Consider the following 23,828-nt stretch of genomic DNA (forward strand, 5'->3'; position numbering starts at 1 on the left):
ATAGAAGTTAGGTGACTTGCCTGTAGTTACTCAGCTAGTTAGTGGCAGAGCTGGGCTACAGGTTTGGTCTGCAGACTCTCACCAAGGTCTGTGTCTCTAGTACAGGGTTTGAAGTCTGTATTCCGAGGGGCATCAGGGGCTGCTCTGAGGAACTGAGGGAGAAGGGAGTAAATCAGCTCTCCTTTACCTGCCATGTGTACCAAGCTTCAGCAGAAGATGTGAATCACAGAAGGGCGTTGCCAGCTTTCACGAGTTTGAAACCAGTGTTCCAAAACAAAGGAATTAAAGAGACCTTGCTGTCTTTCTTTTTGAACCAGGTACCTATCTTTTCCCCCCAAACCCCCCAGTGGGGCCTTGTGCTATGCCCGGTGGCTCCCTGCTTCCCTAAAGTAGATCAATTAGAATGAGGCCGGGGTCCGCTCTTCCGTCTGCTCTCCGAAAGTCAGGTCTCCCTGTCCTGTCTGATGATTCCTGCTTGGTGAAAGATGTGTAGAATTCTGAGGAAGTCATTATCTCCCCCTGGGCTCACCAAGCCCTATGATTCCGGTTAGAAGAGAGGGCGTTTGTCTGGGTCCTTATTGATGTCCTGGTGACAGCTGTCACTCAAACAAGCCCTGTCAGGCTCCTGGACCAAAGTGAGCCCAGGATGGGGGTGGGGACCCCAAGCTAACGGCTCCCTGTTCACTTGCAGATGACATGTCCACTTTGCAAAATCATGATGTGGGTAGGATCGCTCATTAAGCCTTGAAGAATCCAAAACACCACTCAGTTTTATTCATTTCATAAATGGTTTCCAAGTGCAGTAAAGATGCTTCATTTGCAGAGTGCCAGGCAAGGAGATGATTTCTGCTTGTTTTAGGTACGAAATAAACAGTCCAGTGTAATGGTTAAGATGGGTCTGTGGTGGGTTTCTGGAATTTTAAGGCCCATTCTACCACTTGTTCGCTTTGCCACATTGGGCCAGTTACCTGACCTCTCCTAGTCTGTAAAATGGAACTAAAACGGGGGGTGGGTGGGGTGCGGCTAGATTGTTACATGCAGTGCTTACGACAGCGCCCCATCTGTTAGCTGCTGGTATTATTTGGGGGTTTATATCCGATGCGGACTTTTGCTCACCCTGAGATGTGAAGCCAGGCCCGTCCGGCCCTCTGGTGTGTTCCAGCACTGAGGTCTGTGGTGGAGACTTGACCACAGTGTGCAGCAGGCCACTCAGACCTCCTATGTGTGGCGCTGCAAGAGTTTGGGAGGGGTTTGGGTTGCTTTAACTCGTGCCTCGAGCAGCTTCTTTCTTCTCCACGTGCCTTCACAGAGGTAGGGGGAGCATACCGAGTCCACAGTTTGTAATCAAAGCTAACCACATCCCTCCATCGTCGGATAATATCACACATTAGGCGCGTTGTTCCTATTGTGACGCAGAATCACAGTAGCAGGTGGCTAAATACAAATGGGAGGGCTCACTGTGCCGTGCAGGTCAGTGCTGGGGCGATCGCACTTCTGTTCTTGCCAAAGGGCTTCACTCCGTCTTCCTTTTCTCAGCAGAACGCTGCTTTGGGCCACGTGGCCGCCTCATTGAATGGCTGTGCCGCTGTTGACCACTTAGTGCTGATAGTGATACCTATGGCCTCAGGATGCTGGGGGGATTGAAGGAGGTGAAGCTTGGGAGGGCCAGCGTGGCAGCTGGTACACAGCAGGTGCCTCCGTTCTCCCTCATTCCTCCAGATAAGGAGCGCACTCTCTGCTGAGGAGAACCCCTCCTCTGAATGGGGAACCCTCGCTACTCCAAGTGTCCACAGACCAGCTGCAGCATTGCCGGGCAGCTGGGTAGAAGAACAGAACCTCAGGGCCCTCCTGGACCCACTGCATCAGTATCAGTGTTGTAACAGTGTCCTTGGTGATCTGTTCTCACACTGAAGTGTGAAAACGCTGGTGTGAACTCACCCAGCTAGGAATGGAACCAAAGAACCAAAGATGGGTCTTGTTAGCTTCCTGCTGGTAACTTGCCCAGCTGATCAGTCAGCCCAAGAGGAATACATTTGGTCTTAAACCTGGTCCTTTGCAAAGGAGCTAAATATGCTTTACTCTGTCCTTTCGTGTAACAGAACTCCCCACTGAAATGGGGGTGTTTTTCCATAGCGATAGTGAAGTCATTTTTTGTATGCGTTACAAACTTTGTGCTGGCATGGAGCTCCACGTAGAGAAGATGAGGTGCCTTTTCAGGAACATTTCTTTGGTTTCCGTGATAATGTTCACATACTTTATCTATGGGATCATACTCTACTATTTCCCAAAGCAAGAAAACATGTAGGAATACCTTCAAGAAGCATTTCACAAGATGTTGTTCTGAACTGGATCTGTTGATACGAGGGAGTTGTTTGGTAGCCTGGGGGAGCCCGGGACAAGGAATAGGGAGGCATTAAAAGGAGTTCGCCTGAATCAGTTTGCTCTTCAGTGTTTGTTATCATCATCTGCTGGGTTAGGATGGTAATTTGGCAGATTGAAGGAGGTGTGCTTCTGGACTGCTCCCAGCTCCCAGATGGCTGGATCCCTGGCCATCCCACCTTTCCTCCTGACTTAGAGCTGAACTGCTGCTTCTGGAAATGGCAAGTCTCCATGGCCATGAGGGAAAGGGAATTAGCATTAAACTCAAGCCTGGACTCTGAAAAGTTTGGTTTCAAGGCCAGAGTCCCACCCCCTTCCTTAGCTGAAGTGCAGGGGAGCTGGCACCATGCCCAAGGCCCAGACCATGGACATCCCTAGAACAATAGTAGTGATGGTCTCTGCCCTGGGGTGAGAGCCTGCTGTGGTTGGTCCACCTGTGCTAACTGCTTTCAGGTGTGTTGCCTTGTTTCTTAGAGTCATAACTTTTTTTTGACGTCATGTTCTAGCATTTTTTCAGATTTACTGAGGTATAATTAAGAAATAAAGTTTTAGATATTTAAAGTGTACATCATGGTGACTTAATATACACATACTTTGTGAAAGGATTCCCTCCATCTAGGCAGTTCACACATCCATCACCTCACATATTTTTCTTTTTGTGTGAGAACATTTAAGTTCTACTCTCTTAGCAAATTTCAACTGTACAAGACAGTGTTATTAACTATAGTCACCATGTTTTACACTAGATTCTCATCACTCATTCATCTTAGAGCTGAAAGTTTATACCTTTTTACCAACCTCTCCCTATTTCCCCCACCCCCCAACCCACGGCAACCACTGTTTTACCGTTTCTGTGAGTTTGCTTTTTGTTTTTAGATTCCACATGTGAATTATACCATGAGGTATTTGTCTGTCTCTGTCTTATTTCATTTAGCATAATGTCCTCAAAGTCTATCCATGATGTTACAAATGGAAGGATTTCCCTCTTCCTCATGGCTGAATACTATTCCATTGAATATACACCACACCTTCTTTATCCATTCATCCCTTGGTGGACATTTAGGTCGCTTCCATGTCTTGCCAGTTATGAATGATGCTGCAGTGAACATGGGAGTACAGATGGCTCTTTGAGATCCTGTTTTCATTTCTTTGGATAAATACCCAGGAGTGGGATTGCTGGGTCATATGGTAGTTCTAATTTTAGTTTTTTAAGGAATCTCCATACTGTTCTCCATAGAAGCTGTATCAATTTACATTCCCACCAACAGTGCAAAGGGGTTCCCTTTTCTCCACATCCTTGCCAAGACTTGTCATCTTAGTCTTTTTGGAGTCGTAACTTTTTTTATGCTGAAATGAAGCCCATGCAGTTAGCTCGTCCAAACTTTTCATTTTACTGACAAAGAAATGGATTTCTAGAGAGTGGTGTGAATTTCCCAAGATTTCGCAGTTGGCTCTCCACCATTTGTCCACAGGAGAGTTGGAGAATCTTTTCTCTTTTTTTCAGGGAGTACCATCAACCCTCCACCTTCAGCTGTGTGTGGGGTGCTTGTTAACAACAGTCTTACCCCCATGTGGACACAAGCCTGGTTGCTAATCTGTGCCCAGACTCCCCATTCAGCCAGTGCTGGGCAAGCAGCACAACCAGAGGCTATACCATTCACGGGCTTGTTAGGAACGAGCTTTATAAATGACGCCCAGCAGGAGAAGATCGTGCTCTCCCCAGTGAGATTTTCTGGGTTCAAATCTCAGCTAAGGCATTTATGAGTTGTTTGTCCTTGGGTGAACCAATTTACCTCAGTTTTCCCCTCTGAAAAATGGGGATAGAAATAGTGCTCACTTTGAATAGGATTTTTGTGAGGATAAATGTGTTTATTCATGTAGGGAACTTACAATAGTACCTGGCACAGAACACCTATGCAATAAATTTTGGCTGTAAAGGGTTACCATTGTTCCCCTAGATTCAAATGTCTTGTCTTTGGATTTAGCCAGATGAGTGAGGCACTTTGTACCAATGTCGTGTTGCATTCTCCTTCCTGAAAATTCCTTCTGCTGACTCGTCTGTAAGTACCATCCATCTTCAGCAACAGTTCTGTGAATCAGAGGGACAGGTTCACTGTAAAGAACGCTGTTGAGGAAGCTGTTCTCTGCATTGTATTGTCACCTCGCTGAGGAAGCCAGGAGAAATTTCTCTCAGCTCTCTGCTTTGGAAAGATTATTCCCCTCATGAGGACATACTTGCTTCTGACCTTAAGGACACTTTGAAGCATATAGAGCTTCAAATAGAGCAGGGATCAGCAAGCTTCTTTGGTAAAGGACCAGTTCATGAATATCTTGGGCTTTGCAGGCCAGAGAGCCCCTGTTGCAGCCACAGACAGTATGTAAACAATTGGATGCGACCATGTTCCAGTAAAACTTTATTTACACAACAAGGCTTCAGGCCACCCCCTGATATACGTGACCATGTTTTGTTGTATTTCTCCCGACAGTACTACCAGAAAAGCTTCAGTCATGCTTCTAGCAAATATGTGGGCGTGTACTTTGCATACTGACATCACCCCTGCTTGCCTGTCTTCCTACATTTACCTTCCATTTGTCTTGATCCCAGCTTCCATGTTTACTTTTTTTTGGTCTTCCCCCCACTACTGTGTCTATCTCTAGGTTGCATGAGATTTTTTTTTTTTTTTTTAACAGGATGGAACTATCAGTAAATACGTCAGTTATATCTAGTTAACTTAGGAACCAGGACTCTAGAAACCACTCTGACTCAGAGTTCACCTGCTGTGGTAAAATGCTCCTGGCTGACCCACAAGCTGCCTGCAGGCCCCACAGGACCTGGAGAGGCAGAGAGCAAGGAGACGAGGAGACAGGGACTCCTGGTAGCCACAAACGCTCCTTCTTTCCTTTCTCATTGTTGTCGAGTTTCTTTTAAATGAAAACAGCCTCTTTGGTTTGCAGGCCTAAAGCTGGCAGGAAGACAAATGATTTTTTTTTTACAATATCAGACACGCGGTTTCCTGTCTCTGTTTAACTTGCTAGCAGATCATCTCAGCCAGCTGGGTCCCCCTGGACCTGTTGTGACCTTAATAACGTTGCTTCCCGCCATCCAGCAGACCCACTCCGGGTGTGGATCACGCGCCTGGCGTACTGTATGGACTCATCTTGGGTTCTGCATCGGGGAGGGCTTGGACGTGCTGCCGATCTCATTTTGTGTTCGTTCTGCTCCAGCATGCGGCAGCTGGCTTCTTGGGGGAAGCTCTGAGTTCCTGCGTGCAAGAAACCAGCAGAATGATATGTGCTCTGGCAGCTCTGGGCTCTGGGTGTGCTGCTGCCTTTGAACTGCGCCCTCACGACTCAAAATAGCTGGCTCGCCAGCTGTGCTTTTTTGTTTCAAGAGAAACAAACCAGATTTACTTGCTGGTCTCAATGCAAAAGGAAAAGAAACCTAAGTGTGGAAATTTGGTGGAGAAAAGTTGTTAGAAGAGGAAGAAAATTCTGGATTAAAGTCACTTGTCTCATTCTGGGGAAGAGAAATGAGTTATTTGAGGGGATGATTCAGTGCTGAAGGAGGCTTGGGTTGTGAATGAGTTAGAAGCCTCCTCTGAATCCCTGAATCCAGCCCCATGTCTGGCCAAGGAAATTATAAAGATTGGACATGCCAGAGGGCACTGTGACTCAGTCCAGTGAGGCTTAGCATGTATTTGAAGTGTCTTCAGGCAAAGCAACTGGCTTCTGTAGGGTTTTTTTTTTTCCCCTAAGCAGCAAAGTAAACAAAGATGCTCTGAGGCCAGATGTGGTTGCCAGCTGTGAATGTTTCTACCCTGGAACCTCATCCTGACGTGAATCACAGCCGAGTGGAATCCATTAAGGACACAGTCTGTCTCGAACCCCATCCCCTAGATGTGAGTGACCAATAGAACAGCTGAGCCAGTAAGGCTGGCGTTGCTGCGAAGCTGTGGTGAAACGTCTGCAGTCTCTCCTCTCACAGTGGCCTTCTCGTGTTCTGTAAACAACACACAGATGGGTGATGGCAAAAAGGGTCCGGGAGATTGTTTGCTACTTTCCAAGTACCTCAGTGTCCCACCAGTGGAAAAACACTGGAGCTCGCTAACCACTGGGAAACTGACCCTCATGTCCGCCCCGTCCTGAACTCCAGGGGCTGTATTTACCTCCAGCTGGACATCCGGCCAACTGGCTCTTGGAAAACCTTTTCTGATCCTCAAATAACTCTTACGCGTTGCTAATTATGTAAAATCTCAGTGTTCCCAGCAATAATTATGCCTTATAAAAACTAATATTAACTTTTAAAGAAACAATTCATATTTGCTTCTTTACTTTAAAAAAATACATACACCTCATGCCACTGTCTCCAGTGTCAGGAACAATGGATCCTAAATTTAGTGATTAAAATTCCTTCCACGCCTTCTCCTTTTTCCAGGTTCTATCCCAGTCTCCCCTCAGGCCGAAGTCGTTGTTCTCGGCCTTGGCCGCACATTGGAACCACCTGAGAAGCTTTAAAAATGACTCATTAACTGGGTCTTAGCTCTGCAGTTTCAGATTTAATTGATCTGGGGCCTGGTGTCAGGAATTAAAAAACAACCACCCACCAAGACATTCTAATATGCAGCCAATGTTGGGAACCACTGAATTCAAGGCAGCTTGTTCTGCCACATCTTTTTGTATTTTTCATCATGTTCCACATGTAACTTGAAAGAGGATGGTAACAATTAGAGAGCAGTAACCACCACAGGAAGTAGCTAAATTCAGCCCTCCAGGAGAAGGAGGAGAAAGAAAACAAGCAAACTCACACCTGGTTCACCCCCTCCCTGGGGAATAATAGGATTCCTTAATACAGGATGTCACTGTGCTTGCCACACTTTACAAGCGAGTACCTCAGAACGAGGCCGCGGGCCTCACTGGGTAGGCATCTGAGGTTTTAGAACTGGTGAAATGATACATTCAGGGCAGGCACATTTGCAACCTGAAGGTGTGGATGGCAGGCTCTGGGTGCCAAAACCCAACCACACTGTGGTTCAGGTGGAGCCAGAGAGGAGGCAGGAGGTGTTTCGGTGACGTGACAGGTATTGATAATGTGCATAATTGATGTGCTTTTCTAAAGCCGGGGGGTCTCCCTGTTGGAGAGGATAGTGGGGTAACTCAAGCCCTCTTTCTCTGTTTTCAGGTTTCCTGAAAACATGAAGGGCCCCTAGACAGGGTGGAAGATATGATCCAGACAGGCAGCCAGGAAAAGAATGAGAGAATCAGGGCAGCTGGGGGATCTTAACAAAGCCCAAGCTAAGTTAGTGGTCAGAGGACTCTAACGCAGAGAGGGAAATGAAAAAATCCTGCTGCAGAGAGCACAGGTCAGCCCGTGGAGGATAGATATTCACAGGACGTGTCATTGTGTTGTGGGCAAAGCCTGGCACGTTTCAGGCTCTCTCTTCACGTAGGAAGGATGATCAGCAAAGGGGAAGGAATGCTAACGGCAGGGACAGGATCGGGGTTCTAACTGCTTGAAATGACCGAGATACGAAACTGAACAGATACACGTCAAGCCAGGCCTGTCTGTCCACACAATTGATGGCAAAGGAGCAGCTTATCAGAAAGCTGGCTTGGCATCTGCTCAGGCGATAAAGACCCAGGGGGTTAGAGGGGAGTTAAGGTCATTCTGAAATTGGGGTGACCTGGTGGAGAGAATCAAAAGGAAACGAGAGCACACAAACCAGCAGTAGTCTGTGCTCATTGGTAAGAACGGTGAGAGTCCTACTGTTACCTGTCTACACGGATTACGTCCCACGTATTGGAGCTGGGTCTGGTGAAACGTCACAGAGAATCTTGAGAAGCAAGAATGATTTCAGAGACCAGACCACTTTATACTTAGACCCGGCATGTGTGGGGTGCCTGCTCCATGCTGGCGGGAGGGAGTCTGATAAACGTGCCAGACTTTAGGGTCCGATAAATAGGTCTTTTTAGGAGTGACTGAAGAAGGCAGAGATGTTCAGCTTGAAAATGAGATGATTTAGGGAAATGCGTTAAATGCCTAACAGCAGTTTGAGAGCTGCCATCCCATAGAAGAAGGAGTCACTGCATTATCTTTTGCTTTAGAGAATAGCACGAAAGCCAGTAAGTGGACTTACGGGAAGGCCATATTTGATTATAAAGAATATATTTTAAAATATCCCAATGTTGAGACTTTCTCCTAATAGGTCTATTGGGGTTAGATTATGGGATGATTTATAGAGGAGTGGAGTCTGTCTGTCGTAACACGACAGAGGTTTCCTCTGTACCTTTCAGGAATATTCTGGAAGAGGTTGTCATACTGGATTAGACTACATGTAAGACCCTTTCGTTGGGGAGAGAGGTAGGGAGGAAATAACCTAACGGAGACTCTGCAATGGGATGTGAGGTGAGGCAATAGCTTAGTTTTGAAATATGTACAATTGGAATAAAACAATCAAATGGACTGGAAAGAAGAATTCTTCCATCATTTGGGGAAAATGTATTCTCAAAGTTTGTCTAGAATGTCAAACAGTGCTGTCCATATGCTGGAAGTTAAACCCTGCATGCCCAGTAAGCTACTGTCCTGTTGTTTAATTTAAAATGAGTTTTTATTGTTTGCCTGAATTTAATTGTTTACTTTTTCTTGAGATGATGGATGGGGAATTATATCTCATTCTACACTCCTCTTGAAGTTCATTTGACTAGAACATTCTCATGGACCATTTTCTCATTGGCTAGCACTGAATACAATTGCCCTAGGGCTTTGCAAGCAAGTCCACTGTCAATTTTCTCTGTAAGAGGGAAACAACTCTGTGGCAGAATCCCAAGGGATGTTTGCTTCTCAAACTTTACTGTGTAAATGAATCTCCTAGAAAACTTTATAAAATGCAGATTCTGCAGTCGGCAGTGTAAGACAGGGCTGAGACTCTGCGTTTCCAGTAAGTTCCCAGGTGCTGCCTGCTGATACTGCTGGCCTGGAGGTACCAAGAGATCCTTTTTGTACCATGCCACCAGAAAATATGCAAAATATTGGAACTCCTGAGTTAGAAAGTATGTATACAGTGTGATGGATTGTGGGGTGTGTGTGAGTGAGAGATGGGGCAGTAACAGAGGAAAGCTGATAGGATGTGGAGTGTCACAGAATAAGGAGGCAATTTGCTTTGCTCCTTAAGAAATCCTGTATCTCTGCCTCTAGGGATCCCCATGTGTCTGTGCCTGGCCAGGGCTGTGACTCAGTAATGCTCCCTTTGTCTGTCAAATGAACATACTTGGAACATAGCCAGTAAACGTCTAGCGGATATCTGTATCTTTTGTTCACTTCCATCATTTTCTTTATTATAACTGGGTCCCACTTCACTAGACGTGATAAAACTGAATTTTGTTTCTGGGAAAACAGAATCCAAACCAGACAGCCAAAAAGCATCTGCCTTCCCTTCTCTCAGCGCAGCCAGACTGACTCCCTCCAAGGCCTTCTACCTGCTTTTTTTAAAAAATTGAAGTATGGGGGCTTCCCTGGTGGCGCGGTGGTTGAGAGTCCGCCTGCCGATGCAGGGGACACGGGTTCGTGCCCCGGTCCGGGAAGATCCCGCGTGCCGCGGAGCGGCTGGGCCCGTGAGCCGTGGCCGCTGGGCCTGCGCGTCCGGAGCATGTGCTCCGCAATGGGAGAGGCCACAGCAGTGAGAGGCCCGCATACTAAAAAAAAAAAAAATTGAAGTATGGTTGATGTACAGTGTTGTGTTACTTTAAGGTGTATAGCAAAGTGATTCAGTTATACATATATACATATATATTCTTTTCCATTATAGGTTACCAGAAGATATTGAATATAGTTCCCTGTGCTCTACAGCAGGTCCTTATTGTTTATCTATTTATATACAGTAGTTTGCATCTGTTAATCCCATACTCCTAATTTATCCCCTCTCCCGCACTTTCCCCTTTGGTAACCATAAGTTTCTTTTCAAAGTCTGCGAGTCTGTTTCTGTTTTGTAAATAAGTTCATTTGTATCATTTTTTTAGATGTCATATGATATTTGTCTTTCTCTACCTGACTTACTTCACATAGAATGATAATCTCCAGGTCCATCCATGTTGCTGCAAATGGCATTATTCCGTTCCATTTTTTTTTATTTTTATTTTTTTTGGTAGGCGGGCCTCTCACCGTTGTGGCCTCTCCCGTTGTGGAGCACAGGCTCTGGACGTGCAGACTCAGCGGCCATGGCTCACGGGCGCAGCCGCTCCGTGGCATGTGGGATCTTCCCGGACCGGGGCATGAACCCGTGTCCCCTACATCGGCAGGTGGACTCTCAACCACTGCACCACCAGGGAAGCCCTATTCCATTCTTTTTTATGGCTGAGTAATATTCCGTTATAAATGTACCACATCTTCTTTACCCATTCCTCTGTCGATGGACATTTAGTTTGCTTCCATGTCCTGGGTATTGTAAATAGTTGCTGCAGTGAACACTGGGGTGCATACATCTTTTCAAAGTATGGTTTTCTCTGGATGTATGCCCAGGAGTGGGATTGCTGGATCATACGGTAGCTCTATTTTTAGTTTTGTAAGGAACCTTCATTACTGTTCTCCATAATGGTTGTACCAATTTACATTCCCACCAACAGTGTAGGAGAGTTCCCTTTTCTCCACACTCTCTCCAGCATTTATTGTTTGTAGACTTTTTGATGATGGCCATTCTGACCAGTGTGAGGTGATACCTTATTGTAGTTTTGATTTGCATTTCTCTGATAACTAGCAGTGTCGAGCATCTTTTCATGTGCTTTTTGGCCATCTTTATGTCTTCTTTGGAGAAATGTCTATTTAGATCTTCCAGCCCTTTTTTAATTGCGTTATTTGTTTTTTTGATATTGAGCTGTATGAGCTGTTTGCATGTTTTGGTGATTAATTCCTTGTCAGTTGCTTCGTTTGCAGATGTTTTCTCCCATTCTGTGGGTTGTCTTTTCATTTTGTTTATGGTTTCCTTTGCTGTGCAAAAGCTTCAGAGTCCCAAGTTCTTAAAAACCAACTTATACTACCTCTAAGTATACAGAATAGTGTCTGTAAATTTTTTTTTTTTTTCCGGCCACACCGCATGGCTTGTGGGATCTTAGTTCCCTAACCAGGGATGGAACCCAGGCCCTCGGGAGTAAAAGCACAGAGTCCTAACCATTGGACCACCAGGGAATTCCCGGTATCGGTCAATTTTTGAATTGCAGAATCTGCTTTGATTATTCTTAGGGCTTTCCAAATTGCCTGATAAAATATTACTTGTTTGAGTCTAGAACTATTTTTTTTTCTTCAAATTGTTAAAAAAGGCAACTTCTCTGTGTGCATTGAGAAAATCATGAAATCGAATCTTAGCTCAGTGTGGTGTCTGGACATATCATGGTTTAGAGGCAAAGAAGTAACGTGAAAGTATATCAGTTAGATTGTAGACTTGGAAAGCTCAAGAGAAGTCCTCTTCCAAGAGCTGCAGGGACTTCAGGATTTGAAATGCAGTCTCTGTTGTGTAATATCCTGCACAAAATGTGACTTTAAACCCCTGGCAGCAAACACAGCGTGGCAAAGAGAGATGATTTGGGGATATACAGGAGACTTGGGATGAAAATCCTCAAATAAGCTCTTTTAACAAAATGTACTCTGTGGGCTTCCCTGGTGGTGTAGTGGTTAAGAATCCACATGCCAGTGCAGGGGACACGGGTTCGATCCCTGGTCTGGGAAGATTCCACATGCTGTGGAGCAACTAAGCCCGTGCGCCATAACTACTGAACCTGCACTCTAGAGCCCACGAGACACAACTACTGAGCCTGCGTGCCACAGCTACTGAAGCCCACATGCATAGAGCCCGTGCTCCGCAACAAGAGAAGCCATTGCAATGAGAAGCCCGTGCATCACAGCAAAGAGTAGCCCCCACTCACCACAACTAGAGAAAGCCTGCATGCAGCAACAAAGACCCAATGCAGCCAAAAATAAATAAATAAATAAAAAAAATTTATTTTAAAAAATGTACTTTGTGTAGTCTCTTTGGAAATAATAGGGTTTTGGGACTGAATGTAAGAGTGCTTTTAATATTGTGAATTTCCTGTCTTCCCAATATCAAATCATTCTTTAAATATAAATTATATCATCAGAAAAGCAGCCACCTGTCAGTGGATCTGTTTGTACAGTAGATGAGCGAGCACAGTGACATCTGGAGACTAAGAAACACTGAACAGGTGTAAAGGACCAGGCAAGATGAGGCTGTCGATGTATAGAGCTTTTTTATCTGGTATGGCAGGTTCCCCCCTTTTGCCTTACTGTGCTGTTTGGTTGGGATCTGTAATTCATGTTGACTAGAAATAGCTGTAGTTGGCCTCAGTGCCTGAACTGTTTTTCAAAGGAATGCATTTAAAATATCCCCATTACAGTAAGGTTTGCTGAGGATTGTTGGTATATATATTCCTTACGGAGGCCTTTAGCTTTGTCACATACTTTCTCTATATCTACTGAATTGATCATACAGTTTTTTCTCATTTAAATTATTAATGTGGTCAACGATAGGAGTTGTTTTCTTTGCATATTTGTTTTTAATTTAAAATAATACTTTTTATTTTACATCCTTGACTGGATTTGGGTTGCTGCCATTTTTATTTATTATTCGTTTTTTTTGTTTTTTTTTTTTTTTTTTGCGGTACGCGGGCCTCTCACTGTTGTGGCCTCTCCCGTTGCGGAGCACAGGCTCCGGACGCGCAGGCTCAGCGGCCATGGCTCACGGGCCCAGCCGCTCCGCGGCACGCGGGATCCTCCCGGGCCAGGGCACGAACCCGCGTCCCCTGCATCGGCAGGCGGACTCTCAACCACTGCGCCACTAGGGAAGCCCTCGTTTTTTTAAATCATGGTACATGAGTGAGATTGTTCTGTAATTTTCTTATATTCTTTTTGTCTGCTTTTGGTTGTCCTATTTTCAGAGAACGCTTTTCCTGTTCACTGAGTTTGTGTGACACTGAAGTAACCTACTTCTTGAAAGTTCGGTGGCTCTCAGCTTCATCTAGGACAGGTGTGTGTTTGGGGCTTCGAGGGGAACACTGTTGCTCAAATGTTTTTGGAGACTTCTTCCCCCAATTTTTACTGGAAGAAAATTAACCTTTCTGAAAAGTTGAAAGAATGGAACAGTGAGCCCCTGTATACCCTCTCCCTTTCTATCTATTTACCATGTGTTAACATTTTACCACCTTCTCATTTCTGTGTGTGTGGGGAGGCACTGGGGGTGGGTGTATTACAGTCCACATTCAAATTTCCCCAAAGCAGTGGGGTTTCTGCTGTTCCAGTCAAGGACCACGCATGGCATTTGGTTATTTTGCCTCTTCAGTGTGTTTCTTTTTTTGTGTGACTCTGACTTGAAACAGGTGGGCCATTAATTTTATAGCGGCACATTCTGGATTTATCTGATGGTTCCCACTTGTTTAGACTATGATTAAACATTTTTGTAAGATTTCCACTGGCATTTTTACCGTAGGAAGTTTTTTTAGGGGGTTGACAGTTCCACAAAAATCAAATTCTGACACGTGTATTCAGTCACTGATACTAAGAAATTTGACAGTAAAAGGCTTAAAGATAAAAAACTTAGGGTTATACTGTGGAAGATTTTTAACTACTCAATTTCTTTAATGTTTGTAAGATTATTCAGGTTTTTCTTGGGTCAGTTTTAGTAAGTTACACATATAAACTTTTAGGACTTTGACCAATATTGTTTTAAGTTTTCAAACTTACTGGAAAAGTTTTTCAGATCCCTTGAGTCTTGGCTGTGCCCATGATTCTGTCTCCTCCGGGCCTTTGCCCTTGGCTATATATCAGTCTCACCGAGGTTTACGTGTTGTGTTGATCATGATACAACCCATTCAGCGTGTTGTTGATTCTCCCTCTTGTAACTTTGTTTTCTATTCCACTGATTTCAACTTTTATCTTTACTCTCTCTTTCCTTCTGTTTTCTTTGGTTGTGTAATCTTGTCCTTTTTCTAAATGCTCATATTGAAGCCTCTGTTGGCCAAAGATCCTGGGAGCTGCCGTCAGCATCCCTCTTGAATGACACTGCCCCTCCAACTCACCACTAACTGCCACACCAGCCTCCTCTGCAAGGACCGCAGCTCGCTGTACACACAGGCTTCCATCTGCACGTCTAGGAAATGGGACCTGATTCAGATCTAGCAGTGTGGCTGCAGGGGTTCAGAATAATCCACGTGAAACCCAGTGTTTGGCATTTAGTAGGTTCTCAATAAATGAATGCTGTGCTTTTAAATATTACAATTAACTTGACTTAATGACTTGAGACAGGAAATTCTCCTTTCCCACCAGCGTATCTCTCTTGAGCACAGTTTCCTTCTTTGGATCTCAGCCTGTTGCTTTAGATGAACATGTTGGCGTGTGAAAATCTCTGTGGTTAGTGTGTCACTGCCAACTTCAAGCATCTCTGTGGTTGTCTTGCAGTGTTCACCAACGCACTGAGGTGTACAGAAAATGAGCATCTGTATCCCTTTCTGTGTCTTGGATAAATTACTATCTTCGTAAATTTTTGCCCAAACTCTTCACTGAGTGGAGGAATTGAAGAACTAATTCAAATATTAAAGTAGGATCCCATCTGTCAAATTCAGCTCTGTTACTTTGGTTTTTATCAAGATGCATTAACCAACCCACATAGGCATTTTTACTCTTGGACTTAATTTAATGTCCTTTTTACTATGTGATTTTTTGGAAAAAAAAAAAGAATTATAGAGTTTCAGTTTTAAGTTCCTTTTGGTAATCAGTGTTGGATTTGGGCCTCACAGAGGACTTGAAAGAGCCTGGGAGCTACATGTTTCCATTGTGTTGCATGTATGTGCCCACCAGTGTGTGTGTGATTAGGCAACTTCTTTACTTTTTTTTTTTTCCTTATTTACTTTTAAGTCATTCTGGAGGAACCTATACCAAGGAATTTCCCCTTGAGGTTTTCTGCCAGTTTGTGTTTTGTTTTTTTTTAATGGTGTACTAACATTTCTCTTTGACATTTGTCCTTAAAAACTATTTATTTATCAAGATTCTGACATTTGCAAATGGCTCCTTATTTGCAAGTCAGTTTGGCTCCTCTATGTGGGACACATTTGGTTGGAAAATTTTGGAATTATTAAACGGGCCTTTGGTTCATTGCTAGGGAGACACCTTGGTGGCGTGGAAGGAACAAGGGCTCTGGAGCCACTCAGACCTGTGGGAAACAGGCTCCTCTCAGTTTCTTTCTTTCTTTTTTCCCCTCTTTCTTCCCTTCCCTTCCCTCTCTCTCTCTCTCTCTCTCACACTCCCCCTTCTGCCTCTCATCCCCCCCCCACTTCGCCTTTCTCTCTCTCTCCCTTTCCCTTCCTACCTCCCTCCCTCTCTCCCTCCCTCCCCGCCCCTCTCCTTCCCTCCCCGCCTCCCTTCATCCCTCCCTTCCTTCCTCAGTAGCCTCCTCTATAAACCAGGGCAATGAACAGAACCTGACTTGGCTGTTGAAGAAATAAAGTGAGATGCTGCTGATACAGTGAATGATCTTTCCCCAGTTCGATGAAGCCCATTATAGGGGAGTTATCTCTGGTGTCCTTTAGAGAGTTCAGAGGAGAATTTCCCATCCTTTTCCACTGCAGAGCTCACCTCACACATGATAGAATCCACCCTTGTCCACCAATGATGGAGGGTCCGTCATTGGCACCCGTATCCTTCCTTACTAACTTCCCAGAGAAACAGATGAGTCTGGAAATCTCTGCTCTAGGAAATCCTGGCAGAGAGGCTAGGGCTTGATGCCTTCACTCTGCCCAGGGCTCTCTGGTTTTATGTGTGTGCCCTGTACTTCTGGGACGTTTGGTGAAGCCTGTGGATCTCTTCACAGTGATGTCTTCAAATGCATAAAATAGTATACACAGGAGTTCAAAGAAGATCACACATAGTGTAATACAATTATCAAATATTTAAAAATATAAATTTGTGATATAGTAATATTTACTTCTATAGTAATGGTTTAAATAACAAGATCTAGCATCAGATCGAACAAATTGAAATGGCTAAGTGATGAATATAAAGGATTCACCAAGGCCTCTGCAACACATGTAAAGCGGCATGAAAATATCAGTGGTTTCTCTTGGTGACAAAGTCATAGGTGTCGCTAATGCTGGGAAATGTGAAATTTTAGTTAAAGGTTAGCAAAAATAAAAAGATGCCATTTTGCCCGTTTAAATTTACAGACTCGCAGAAGTCTATCTCTGGAGCCCAGGCTAAGAAAGTGTGCTGTTAACAGTGGAGAGCTGCATGTGTATGAACCCTGGGTTTGTAATGCCCCCCAGAACTCTGTGTGGCTCAGTGTTACATAACAAGGGAGTGCCATGTGAACATCACCGTTTGGGCACTGGTTACCTGTGTGCCCAAGAAACAATTCATGGAGGGTTCCACATCTTGAGTGCCCTACATTCTAGGTCCTGCGAAAGATTTTAGGGTTCTTCCTTGTGTAAGACTTTTCCTTCCCAGGCAGGGAAAAGATGCATATTTGCAAGAACACTAGTCCACCCTGGTTCTTAGTTAAGAGCCAAGGGGAACAGTCTGCACACCCGACACGTTGTCTGAGAACTGCCCATAGTTCAGCGTTAAACCTTAGTGGACGGCCGTGAAATCACCTAGTCCAGCCCCCAGTGAAGAAAACCACTTTATCAAATTGAGAGCTTGTATGAAGTCATTCTTAATCAGCTCCCACTGATGTGAAGTTTAGAGACAGTATGGCACGGGGTTAAGAGCGGGGGTCTCTAATCAAACAGAGCTTGAGAAATTATTTAAACTGTCTGACCCTTAGCTTCCCTATCTGAAAAATTGGGTTTATAATAATAGCAGTATCTACCTCATAGGGTTTTTCTTTCAATTAAATATAAATATTATATAAAACTCTTGGCACACAGAGAAGTACATAATTTGTATTCGATAATTATGAGTTTCTGTGTAACTGGGGGCTGGCAAAAAGAAATACTTCCTGCTGGTCTCTGAGTAAAGGAGAAGCTAGCTTGTACCTACTATAGCTATAGCTGTTGGTTTTTCTAGGAGCAGCTCAAGGGTTAACTCTGAGAGCGTGTGGGTGGCTTCGGTTTAGATAAAGCCACATCCCAAAGCTTCCTTTCAGCGCGATTTGCTATTGTTAGGGTTTTTCACCACCGCTTTGAAGTTTCAAGATTGACAGATGATAATAGATAATTCCTGCCTCACCACATTTTTACCTGTAGGTTTTCAAAAAGAAATCAAAGGGAATTTGAGGGGAAAGTAACACTTTGGTTTCTGACATTGAAGGGGGGATTTCTAGAGTCTTCTTCAATTAATAAATTAAAGGAGATTTCTGTTTTTGTGTTTCCTTTAGCCTGAAGAAGACTAGAAGTCAGCAAGGAAGACCCTTTTACATATATGGACAGGAATTAGAGAATAAAATTATCAGGGATACATGAACAGTTCATTTGGATGTTTTACACCCTTTAATGAATTGGAGACATGGCTGAGTAATTATGCAGTTAATATTTAAAATTTTTTCGTTGTGTTGTTTTCTCATATGTAAAAGAATATTCACATTGGACCAGAATGAAGCCTCTCCAAATTCTGCCAATGCATTGCAGGTTGTTAAAATAACACCAGTAGAAGAGGGGCTAGTAAACTTTTTCTGTAAAGGGCCAGGTAGTAAATATTTTAGGCTTTCTGGGCCAGATATGATCTCTGTTGTATGAACTACTTAGTTTCTTTTTGTATTTAAACGACCCTTTAAAAATGAAAAATTCACAGCTCTTGAGGCTGTACAGGAGCAGCCTGTGGGCCCTGGGGCCATAGTTTGCCAGCCCCTGCTGTAGAGCATAAAGAAAGGAAGGGATTTTTTTTTTTAATTGAAGTATAGTTGATGTACAATGTTGTGTTAATTTCTGCTATATAGAAAAGTGATTGTTATACATACATATATATATATATATATATATATATATACACACACATTCTTTTTTTTCATATTCTTTTCCATTATGGTTTATCACAGGATATTGAATATAGTTCTCTGTGCTGTAGAGACCCTGTTGTTTATCCATTCTATATATAAAAGCTTACATCTGCTAACCCCAGCCTCCCACTCCATCCCTCCCCCCTTGGCAATGTCCTCTATGTCCGTGATTCTGTTTCTGTTTCACAGATAGGTTCATTTGTGTCATATTTTAGATACCACATGTAAGTGATATCACATGGTATTTGTCTATCTCTTTCTGACTTCACTTAGTATGATAATCTCTAGGTCCATCCATTTTCTGCAAATGGCATTATTTCATTCTTTTTATGGCTGAGTAGTATTCCATCATTGTATATATGTACCACATCTTCTTTATCCAAGAATGGGAGGGATATTGTCCCACATAAGTAATCATTCATTCAGCTTCTACAGGAAACATTTGCTGAGTACCTAAGTGCCCCGCCCTGAGTCAGCTGCTGGGTAGAGCCTGGTGATCAATACGTGTGGATTTACCCTTGTAGAGCTTACTTTTTCATGGGAGGAACAAGCAATCAGAGAATCAAACCCATTTATTTATAAGACATTTTATGTTGTTAAAGACAAGTGTCCACCTGAAGAAAACACGCCCATTGGATAGTCCAGATAGTAGAGGTGGAGTTATAGGAGGGGAACCTTACTTTCTGCTGCATCTCAATATCATGTCATCTGTCCCCTCAATCTTGATCTCCAGGTTCATTCTTTGTTGGACAAGAGAGACCATCCATACTTCTGCACAAGACCTTCTGTTTCACTTGTAGTTCCAATCTTTCTTGTAATCACTTTGTCCCACCACACTGAAGCCTCTAGTCCCACCTGCCTTGGGTCCCACTCAAGCCTGACAGTGTAAGAACTTAGGTTTTCAAGATTCAATCACCAAATTGTTTCCTTCTTCCTATTCTTTAAAATTTTATTGAAGTATAGTTGATTTACAATGTTGTGCTAATTTCTTCTGTACAGCAAAGTGACTCAGTTATACAGACATATATATTCTTTTTTCATATTCTTTTCCATTGTAGTTTGACACAGGATATTGAATATATAGTTCCTTGTGCTATATAGTAGGACCTTGTTGTTTATCCATCCTATATATAATAGTTTGCCTCTGCTAATCCCAAACTCCCATTCCTTCCTGCCCCTCCCCACCTTGGCAAGTCTGTTGTCTATATCTGTGAGTCTGTTTTTGTTTCGTAGATATGTTGATTTGTATCGTATTTTAGATTCCACATATAAGTGATATCATATGGTATTTGTCTTTCTGTGTCTGACTTACTTCACTTAGTGTGATAATCTCTAGGTCTATCCATGTTGCTGAAAAATGGCATTATTTTATTCTTTTTGATGGCTAATATTCCATTGTGTGTGAGACACACACTACATCATCTTTATCCATTCATCTGTTGATGGACATTTAGGTTGTTTCCATGTCTTGGCTATTGTAAATAGTGCTGCTATTTACATAGGGGTGCATATATCTTTTTGAATTATACTTTTGTTAGAGTATATGCCCAGGAATGGGATTGTTGGATCATATGGTGACTCTAGTTTTAGTTTTTTGAGGAAGCTCCATACTGTTTTCCATAGTGGCTGCACCAATTTACATTCCCACCAACAGTGTAACAGGGTTCCCTTTTTTCTGCACCCTCTCCAGCATTTGTTAATTGTAGACTTTTTAATGATGGGCATTCTGACTGGTATGAGGTGGTACCTCACTGTAGTTTTAATTTGCATTTCTCTAAAAATTAGCAGTGTTGAGCATCTTTTCATGTGCCAGTTGGCCATCTGTATGTCTTCTCTGGAGAAATGTCTATTTAGGTCTTGTGCCCATTTTTTGATTGGGTTTTTTTTGTTGTTGTTGTTGAGTTGTATGAGCTGTTTGTATATTTTGGAAATTAAGCCCTTGTCAGTCACATCTTTGCAGATATTTTCTCCCATTCTGTAGGTTTTCTTTTTGTTTTGTTTATGGTTTCCTTTGCTGTGCAAAAGCTTGTAAGTTTGATTAGGTTCCATTTGTTTATTTTTGTTTTTATTTCTATTGCCTTGGGAGATTGACCTAAGAAAACATTGGTACAATTTATGTCAAAGAATTTTTTGCCTATGATCTCTTCTAGGAGTTTTATGGTGTCATGTCTTATGTTTCAGTCTTTAAGCCACTTCGAGTTTATTTCTGTGTATGGTGTGAGGGTGTGTTCTAACTTCACTGATTTACATGCAGCTGTCTAACATTCTCAGCACCACTTGCTGAAGAGACTATCTTTTTCCCATTTTATATTCTTGCCTCCTTTGTTGAAGATTAATTGACTGTAGGTGTGTGAGTTTTCTTCTGGGCACTCTATTCTGTTCCATTGATCTGTATGTCTCTTTTTGTGCCAATACCATGCTGTTTTGATTACTGTAGCTTTGTAGTATTGTCTGAAGTCTGGGAAGGTTATGCCTCCTGCTTTGTTTTCCTAAGGTTTGCTTTGGCTTGGTCTTTTATGGTTCCATATAAATTTTAGGATTTTTTGTTCTAGTTCTGTGAAAATGTCAGGGGTAATTTGATGGGGATCACATTAAATTGCTTTGGGTAGTACTGCCATTTTAATAGTATTAATTCTTCCAATCCAAGAGCATGAGATATCTTCCATTTCTTTGAATCATCTTTAATTTCTTTTATTAATGTTTTGTAGTTCTCAGCATATTAAGTCTTTCACCTCTGTGGTGAAGTTTATTTATTTTTTTTGATGTGCTCTTTAAAGGGATTGTTTATTTACATTCACCTTCTGATATTTCACTATTAGTATAAAGAAATGTAACCAATTTCTGTATGTTAATCTTGTATCCTGCTACCTTGTCGAATTTGTCTATTCTTTTTAATACATTCATGTATCTTCCTCAAAAATAGTGATTTTTTTTTTTCCCTTTTGGTTGCTGAAATCCTGATGTTTGGGGGTACTTTTCATGTTTTTAGTGGCATCAAATAGATGTAAGACCTAAGGCTTTCATCTAGAATAGTCAGTGGAAGTTGGCACTTCCACTTAGAACTTCTCTTAAGAATAGGTAGTTAATCATAGTGCCACTTGACATTGTCTTAGTTTCATTTCTCTCTGTGCTTCATTAAGTGAAGGCATCAAATACCATTTAGGTAATGGGTTCCCTTTGAGAGATTATCTCTGTTCTACCTGGACTGTATTCTCATCACTTTTTAAAATACACTGCCAGTAGGTGAATACTGCCAGTTATATAATTATGAATCCGTCCTTGGACATGATGTCTGGTCCCAAACCACCTACCCAAACTTTCCTCTCTATTCCTTTGTGCACAGTTGTCAGTTTGGGACTCCTGCTCTTCCTCAGGTAGATCCTGTATTCTTACTTCTCCACATAACATTCCTTCTGCCATCATTGACTGCTTCCCATCCTTCACTGGCCAGCTCACAGTCCTTACCACTGTGCCATCCCTGTCTCTCTGTCTTTCCCACACTCCAGCATAGATGGGGGCACGCATTAGCTTCCATCCCAGACTGCTGGATGTTGCCGGGCAGGTGTAGACACATCCTAACTTCTCTGCTGGGTCATCCCCACTTTGAGGGCTGTCCCATCCCCTAGTAGGACCTCAGTAGTTCTGTGTTTAATGAATGAATCTAGCTTCTGAGCATGAGGACTGCTCCTTAGTGGGCACCTCTGAGAGAAAATGAATGACTGATAAAGTAACAGAATTCTGGCATCCGTTTCCAGTGGAGACAGGCTAGCACAAAGCTCTCCCTGAACTATAACTATGTTTCCCTGACTCTTGCCCACTGAGCATCTCCATCTGCGTTCTTCTTCCCAAGAAGAAAACTATTTAACCAGAGCCAACCAAGGCCAGCTCACGAATCAAAGTTTGAGGAACAAGACAATGTAGTTACTTAGCTGGTGATAAGGGCTCTTCTCCATTCCCCCACAGAGCCTGCCTCACTGGTCCCAGTCAGGAAACTGGCCTGCACTTCCCTTCTATAACTTCTCTCACTAATGTTTCCATTATTGCTACTAAATATCCTGTTCTATGAAGCTATAAATCACATGACACTGAAAAGAGAAACATTACGGGGATATAAGGTAACTGACTTCCAAGGAGACCCTTACCACAGACCAGTAGGCCCAAAGCTGATGTTTCACGGTAGCCTGGGTGTTGAGCAGAACAGGACAAGTTAGAGTTTACAAAAGAGCACAGACTGCGGCAGGACTGTGGCTGTCTCTTTGTTTTCACCAGATACCATATACGTGAGCACTCTGGAGGCAGGAGTTGTCATTTTCTGTATTCCCAAAACCTCCTGCAGTGCTTGGAGCTTAGTGAACACTCAGTAAATGCTTCATCCATTTATTCAACACTTATTAAGGCCCTCATGTGTGCTAAGTGCTGGTTACAGTCATGGAGAAGAAAGGCATCGTCCCTGGCAGCATAGAGCTCTCAGTCTGCTGGGGTGGGGAAAGTAGGGAAAGGCAGATGTGAAACCAATAAATGGAGTCATAGTTATTTAACTCAAATTGTGCTCACTTCTTACACAGGAAAAATGTGGCATGCTATGAGAATATATAAAATAGAATGTTTCCCTCAATTTCCTTTAGGGAGTGACATTTAAGCTGAGTTTTGTGGGCGTTTTTTGTGGTTGTTTTATTTTTTTTTTTAGCAGAGAAAGATTTATTGCAGGGCCATGCAAGGAGAACAGGTAGCTCATGCCCACCCCCCGCCAAAACCCCAAATCTCCCGAAGGGTTTCAGCGAAGCATTTTTTAAACTGAAGTATAGTTGACTTACAATGTTGTGCTAATTTCTGCTGTCCAGCAAAGTGATTCAGTTATATATATAGGTACATCCTTTTTTTAATATTCTTTTCCATTATGGTTTATCCCAGGAGATTGAATGTAGTTCCCTGTGCTATACAGTAGGAACTTGTTGTTTATTTTATATGTAATGGTTTGCATCTGCCAACCCCAAACTCCCAATCCATCCCTCTCCCACCTCCCCTACCCCTTGGCAACCACAAGCCTGTTCTCTGTGTCTGTGAGTCTGTTTCTGTTTTATAGATTAGTTCATTTGTGCCATATTTTAGATTCCACATGTAAATGATATCATATGGTTCTTGTCTTTATCTTTCTGATTTACTTCACTTAGTATGATCATGTCTAGGTCCATCCATGTTGCTGCAAATGGCATTATTTCATTCTTTTTTTATGGCTGAGTAATATTCCATTGTATATATGTACCACATCTTCTTTATCCATTCCTCTGTCGATGGACATTTAGGTTGTTTTTATGTCCTGGCTATTGTGAATAATGCCAGCAAACCATTTTTAAAGACCAGGCGTGGGAGGGGCATCCCAGGGTATGTGATTAGCTCATGCACAATTCTCTGACTGGTTAATGTTGAGTTTTGATTTCTAAGATGAGTTTTGAGGGAAGAGTAGGA

General features: G+C 42.9%; 1 protein-coding gene across 1 annotated transcript in view; it reads left to right on the forward strand.

Annotated features, from left to right (window-relative positions):
* The window catches only part of TGFBR2 (transforming growth factor beta receptor 2), a 93,739-nt gene that overhangs the window by 44,192 nt on the left and 25,719 nt on the right, over nucleotides 1–23,828 (forward strand). The window lies entirely within an intron of this gene.

Source organism: Grampus griseus, assembly GCF_964374135.1.
Source record: "Grampus griseus genome assembly, chromosome: 10".
In the NCBI taxonomy this organism is placed as follows: domain Eukaryota; kingdom Metazoa; phylum Chordata; class Mammalia; order Artiodactyla; family Delphinidae; genus Grampus; species Grampus griseus.